This window comes from Oncorhynchus kisutch, linkage group LG3 (assembly GCF_002021735.2).
Source record: "Oncorhynchus kisutch isolate 150728-3 linkage group LG3, Okis_V2, whole genome shotgun sequence".
Lineage (NCBI taxonomy): Eukaryota > Metazoa > Chordata > Actinopteri > Salmoniformes > Salmonidae > Oncorhynchus > Oncorhynchus kisutch.
Genome location: NC_034176.2, coordinates 7447273 through 7453281, shown reverse-complemented (window position 1 = coordinate 7453281; position 6009 = coordinate 7447273). Strand labels below are relative to the sequence as shown.

General features: G+C 42.2%; 1 pseudogene; it reads left to right on the top strand.

Annotated features, from left to right (window-relative positions):
• LOC116361859 (trichohyalin-like) overlaps window positions 1–3842 on the top strand; it is a 7480-nt pseudogene extending 3638 nt beyond the window's left edge.
• The last annotated feature ends 2167 nt before the right edge of the window (window positions 3843–6009 follow it).

The following is a 6009-nucleotide window of genomic DNA, read 5'->3' as shown; positions in this document are numbered from 1 at the left end:
CATCTCAATAGTCTGAAGGTATTAATCACTATGGGCAGCTAGTAATAATCCTAGGGGTGCATCTCAATAGTCTGAAGGTATTAATCACTGTGGGCAGCTAGTAATAATCCTAGGGGTGCATCTCAATAGTCTGAAGGTATTAATCACTATGGGCAGCTAGTAATAATCCTAGGGGTGCATCTCAATAGTCTGAAGGTATTAATCACTGTGGGCAGCTAGTAATAATCCTAGGGGTGCATCTCAATAGTCTGAAGGTATTAATCACTGTGGGCAGCTAGTAATAATCCTAGGGGTGCATCTCAATAGTCTGAAGGTATTAATCACTGTAAGCAGCTAGTAATAATCCTAGGGGTGCATCTCAATAGTCTGAAGGTATTAATCACTATGGGCAGCTAGTAATAATCCTAGGGGTGCATCTCAATAGTCTGAAGGTATTAATCACTGTGGGCAGCTAGTAATAATCCTAGGGGTGCATCTCAATAGTCTGAAGAGGCCTCCTCTCCTCCACTTCAACTCCACTAATTGGAAAAAGAACAGGACAGCTGGAAGGCAAAATGCATTTTTTTCTTTTACTTTATTTATCTGTTATTTTACCAGGTAAGTTGACTGAGAACACGTTCTCATTTGCAGCAACAACCTGGGGAATAGTTATAGGGGAGAGGAGGGGGATTAATGAGCCAATTGTAAATTGGGGATTATTAGGTGACTGAGATGGTTTGAGGGCCAGATTGGGAATTTAGCCAGGACAACGGGGTTAACACCCCTACTCTTACGATCAGTGTCATGGGTTCTTTAATGACCTCAGAGAGTCAGGACACCCGTTTAACGTTCCATCCGAAAGACGGCACCCTACACAGGGCAGTGCCCCCAATCACTACCCTGGGGCATTGGGATATTTTGTTTAGACCAGAGGAAAGAGTGCCTCCTACTGGCCCTCCAACACCACTTCCAGCAGCATTTGGTCTCCCATCCAGAAACTGACCAGGTCCAACCCTGCTTAGCATCAGAAGCAAGCCAGCAGTGGTATGCAGGGTGGTATGCAGCTGGTATGCTACCTGTTCAATTAAAAACTTCTTATGGCTGAGATCCCGTTAACGGTTAAAATTCCTCAAACATACAAGTACTTCACACCATTTTAAAGATACACTTCTTGTTAATTCCACCACAGTGTCCGATTTCAAATAGCCTTTACGGCGAAAGCACCACAAATGATTATGTTAGGTGAGAGCCAAGTCACAGAAAAACACAGCCATTTTCCAGCCAAAGAGAGGAGTCACAAAAATCTGAACTAGAGATAAAATTAATCACTAACCATTGATGATCTTCATCAGATGACACTCAAAGGACTTCATGTTACACAATACATGTAAGTTTTGTTCGATAAAGTTCATATTTATATTTTTAAAAATCTCAGTATACATTGACGTGTTATTTTCAGTAGTTCCAAAAACATCCGGTGATTTTGCAGAGAGCCACATCAATTTACAGAAATACTCATCATAAATGTTGATGAAAATACAAGTGTTTTACATGGAACTTTAGATACACTTCTCCTTAATGCAACCGCTGTGTCAGATTTCAAAAAAGCTTTACAGAAAAAGCACACCATGCAATAATCTGAGTACGGCGCTCAGAAACCAGAACAACCAAACAGATATCCGCCATATTGTGCAGTCAACAGAAGTCAGAAATAACATTATAAATATTCACTTACCTTTGATGATCTTCATCAGAATGCACTCCCAGAAATCCCAGTTCCACAATAAATGTTTGTTTTGTTCGATAATGTCCATAATTTGTGTCCAAATACCTCCTTTTGTTAGTGCGTTCAGTTCACAAATCAAAATTTATGACGCCCGTTCACTAGGAGAAGATGAAAAGTAAAAAAGTTCCGTTACAGTCCGTAGAAATGAAGTCAAATGAAGTATAGAATCAATCTTTAGGATGTTTTTAACATACATCTTCAATAATGTTCCAACAGGAGAATTCCTTTGTCTGTACAAATGCAATGGAACAGAGCTCGCTCTCACGTGAAAGAGCGTCCTCTGACTCATTCCCCTCTCATTTGCCCCCACTTCACAGTAGAAGTATCAAACAAGGTTCTAAAGACTGTTGACAACTAGTGGAAGCCTTAGGAAGTGCAACATGACCAATATCCCACTGTATCTTCAATAGGGAATAAGTTGAAAAATTACCACCCTCAGATTTCCCACTTCCTGGTTGGATTTTTTCTCGGGTTTTTGCCTGCCATATGAGTTCTGTTATACTCACAGACATCAGTCAAACAGTTCTAGAAACTTCAGAGTGTTTCCTATACCAATATACTAATATGCATATATTAGCAACTGGGACTGAGTAGCAGGCAGTTTACTCTGGGCACCTTATTCATCCAAGCTACTCAATACTGCCCCCAGCCATAAGAAGTTATAAGTTCCTGTCAGTGTAGATGAGGGAAAGGATAAGATATGGAGAGAGAAGGAGAGGAGAAGGGAGAAAGAAAAGAGAGTAGGAGAGGAGAGGAGAGGAGAGGAGAGGAGAGGAGAGGAGAGGAGAGGAGAGGAGAGGAGAGGAGAGGAGAGGAGAGGAGAGGAGAGAGGAAGAGAAGAGAAGAGAGAAGGAAAGGAGAGGAAGAGAAGAGAGAAGAGAGAAGAGAGGAAGAGAAGAGAGAAGGAAAGGAGAGGAAGAGAAGAGAGAAGGGAAGAAGAGAATAGAGAAGAGAGGAAGAGAAGAGAAGACAGAAGGAAAGGAGAGGAAGAGAATAGAGAAGGAGAGGAAGAGAAGAGAGAAGGAGAGGAAGAGAAGAGAGAAGGGAAGAAGAGAATAGAGAAGAGAGGAAGAGAAGAGAGAAGGGAAGAAGAGAATAGAGAAGAGAGGAAGAGAAGAAGAAGAGAGAAGGAGAGGAAGAGAAGAGAGAAGGAGAGGAGAGGAAGAGAAGAGAGAAGGAAAGGAGAGGAAGAGAAGAGAGAAGGGAAGAAGAGAATAGAGAAGAGAGGAAGAGAGAAGAGAGAAGGGAAGGAGAGGAAGAGAAGAGAGAAGGAGAGGAGAGGAAGAGAAGAGAGAAGGAAAGGAGAGGAAGAGAAGAGAGAAGGGAAGAAGAGAAAAGAGAAGAGAGGAAGAGAAGAGAGAAGGGAAGGAGAGGAAGAGAAGAGAGAAGGAAAGGAGAGGAAGAGAAGAGAGAAGGGAAGAAGAGAATAGAGAAGGAGAGGAGAGGAAGAGAAGAGAGAAGGGAAGGAGAGGAAGAGAAGAGAGAAGGAGAGGAGAGGAAGAGAAGAGAGAAGGAAAGGAGAGGAAGAGAAGAGAGAAGGGAAGAAGAGAAAAGAGAAGAGAGGAAGAGAAGAGAGAAGGGAAGGAGAGGAAGAGAAGAGAGAAGGAAAGGAGAGGAAGAGAAGAGAGAAGGGAAGAAGAGAATAGAGAGGAGAGGAGAGGAAGGAAGAGAAGAGAGAAGGAAAGGAGAGGAAGAGAAGAGAGAAGGGAAGAAGAGAATAGAGAAGGAGAGGAGAGGAAGAGAAGAGAGAAGGAAAGGAGAGGAAGAGAAGAGAGAAGGGAAGAAGAGAATAGAGAAGAGAGGAAGAAAAGAGAAGAGAGAAGGAGAGGAAGAGAAGAGAGAAGGAAAGGAGAGGAAGAGAAGCGAGAAGGGAAGAAGAGAATAGAGAAGAGAGAAGGAGAGGAAGAGAAGAGAGAAGGGAAGAAGAGAATAGAGAAGAGAGGAAGAGAAGAGAAGAGAGAAGGAGAGGAAGAGAAGAGAGAAGGAAAGGAGAGGAAGAGAAGAGAGGAAGTCACTTTATACTATTACGATGCAGCCCAGGAGTTCAGGTATTTGCCAGTCTAACTCTATGCAGTGACGGTAGTAGTGGGAGTGTGTACTCTGATTTAAATACTACCTTCCTTGATCAAATAAGGGAAGGTTGACAAAGGACAGAAAGTAAATCACCGTCTTCCCTCCTACTCATGCCTCCTCTATCATTTCTCACAACTTGATTAACTTAACCACTCACTCCCAATCCCAATTTTGATACCAGACGTTGCCACAGCAACCAGCGATTGTAATCTGCTTTTTATATTTGCATAACTGGCGGGCGGAGAATGGGAAGGCTTGACTCACACTTTTTGTTTTGTTTTGTTCTCGTCCTCCTTTCTGTATGAAAACTCAATTGATTTTTGTTTTGTATTGGTATAGTTTTTTTCTCCAAAAGGTTCTTGTAAACCACAGTGTGTTGTGTTCCCGTGGAAATACATGTCACAGCAGGAGAGGGCTCACTTGTTAAAACACTGCAGAATGTAGCTGTGTTCCAATACTCCAATACTGTGTTCCAATACTAACCATACTATTTGTGAAGTAAATTGAGTATGTAGTATGCGTATTGGTCACAGTATGGATATAGATAGTATGCCAAAAGTTCCCGGATGGCAAACTACATTTGCAAAAAAATATGAAGTATACACACACAGTGGACAGTATTTCCGTGCTTTTAGGGCCCATAATGCAATTCTTCAGAAAATGGGTGTGGCTTCACAGCATTTTCAGATTTATAGAAAATGCCGGAAAAATATGTGTCCGAAGTCTGATGAGAGCGGATACAAATTCATTGCTTTAACAAATTCTAACACTTGTTAAGAGATTGTTAAGCAATGTAATAACTTACATTACACTTTATGATGGCTGACAATTTGTTAGCTACGCTAGCCTTATGAACACCATAACATATAATTACGGCAGTTGCTTGTATGCACTGGTATGTTAGCTAGCTAGCTAACGTTAGCTGGCTACTAATACAATCGAACTTGCCAGTATATTAACTATATATGCTAACTAACTACCCAATGTGTATTGACTTGTTTCTTCACGTCATTCTTAGCTTAGCTAGGTGGTACAGTTGCTGTGTGTTGTTAATGAAGTTGTAAGATGTCTAGCTAGTAATTTATTTATTTTTTATTTTTTTTTCCCTTTATTTAACTAGGCAAGTCAGTTAAGAACAAATTCTTATTTTCAATGACGGCCTAGGAACAGTGGGTTAACTGCCTGTTCAGGGGCAGAACGACAGATTTGTACCTTGTCAGCTCGGGGATTTGAACTTGCAACCTTCCGGTTACTAGTCCAACGCTCTAACCACTAGGCATAGCAACAGCAACAACTTCCAGCAGACAGGCGAGGCACTAATAAACTCAACTCAAAGGATACCGTTTGTTTACAGTATACTAAAATGAACCAATAATGAGTATATACTACATACTATACACTAAGTATCTAGTATACAGTATGTTAGTATGGGTATTCGAACACAACACGTCTTTTTTCATGACTAGAACAAGAAAGACTGGCTGCCTTTTTGTCCAACGCTGCTTTGAATGGAATTGATTTGTTTGTTTTTGTTTTGGTGTCTCCGAGCATGCGTTGACCAACTGGCAACCTGTCACAGACCGAGGCTGTAATACCACCATGTTTCAAGCAGACCACAATAGTCCCTGTGCCCAAGAACACCAAGGTAACCTACCTAAATGACTACCGACCCGTAGCACTCACGTCTGTAGCCACAAATTGCTTTGAAAGGCTGGTCATGGCTCACATCAACACCATTATCCCAGAATCCCTAAACCCACTCCAATTTGCATACCGCCCCAACAGATTCACAGCTGATGCAATCTCTGTTGCACTCCACACTGCCCTTTCCCACCTGGACAAAAGGAACACCTATGTGAGAATGCTATTCATTGACTACAGCTCAGCGTTCAACACCATAGTACCCTCAAAGCTCATCACTAAGCTCTGGGACTACTATGTGACTAAACACCTCCCTCTGCAACTGGATCCTGGACTTCCTGATGGGGCACCCCCAGGTGGTAAGGGTAGGTAACAACACATCTACCACACTGATCCTCAACACGGGGGCCCCTCAGGGGTGCGTGCTCAGTCTCTTCTTGTACTCACCCATGACTGCATGGCCAAGCACGACTCCAACACCATCATTACATTTCCCGATGACACAACAGTGGTAGGCCTGATCACCGACA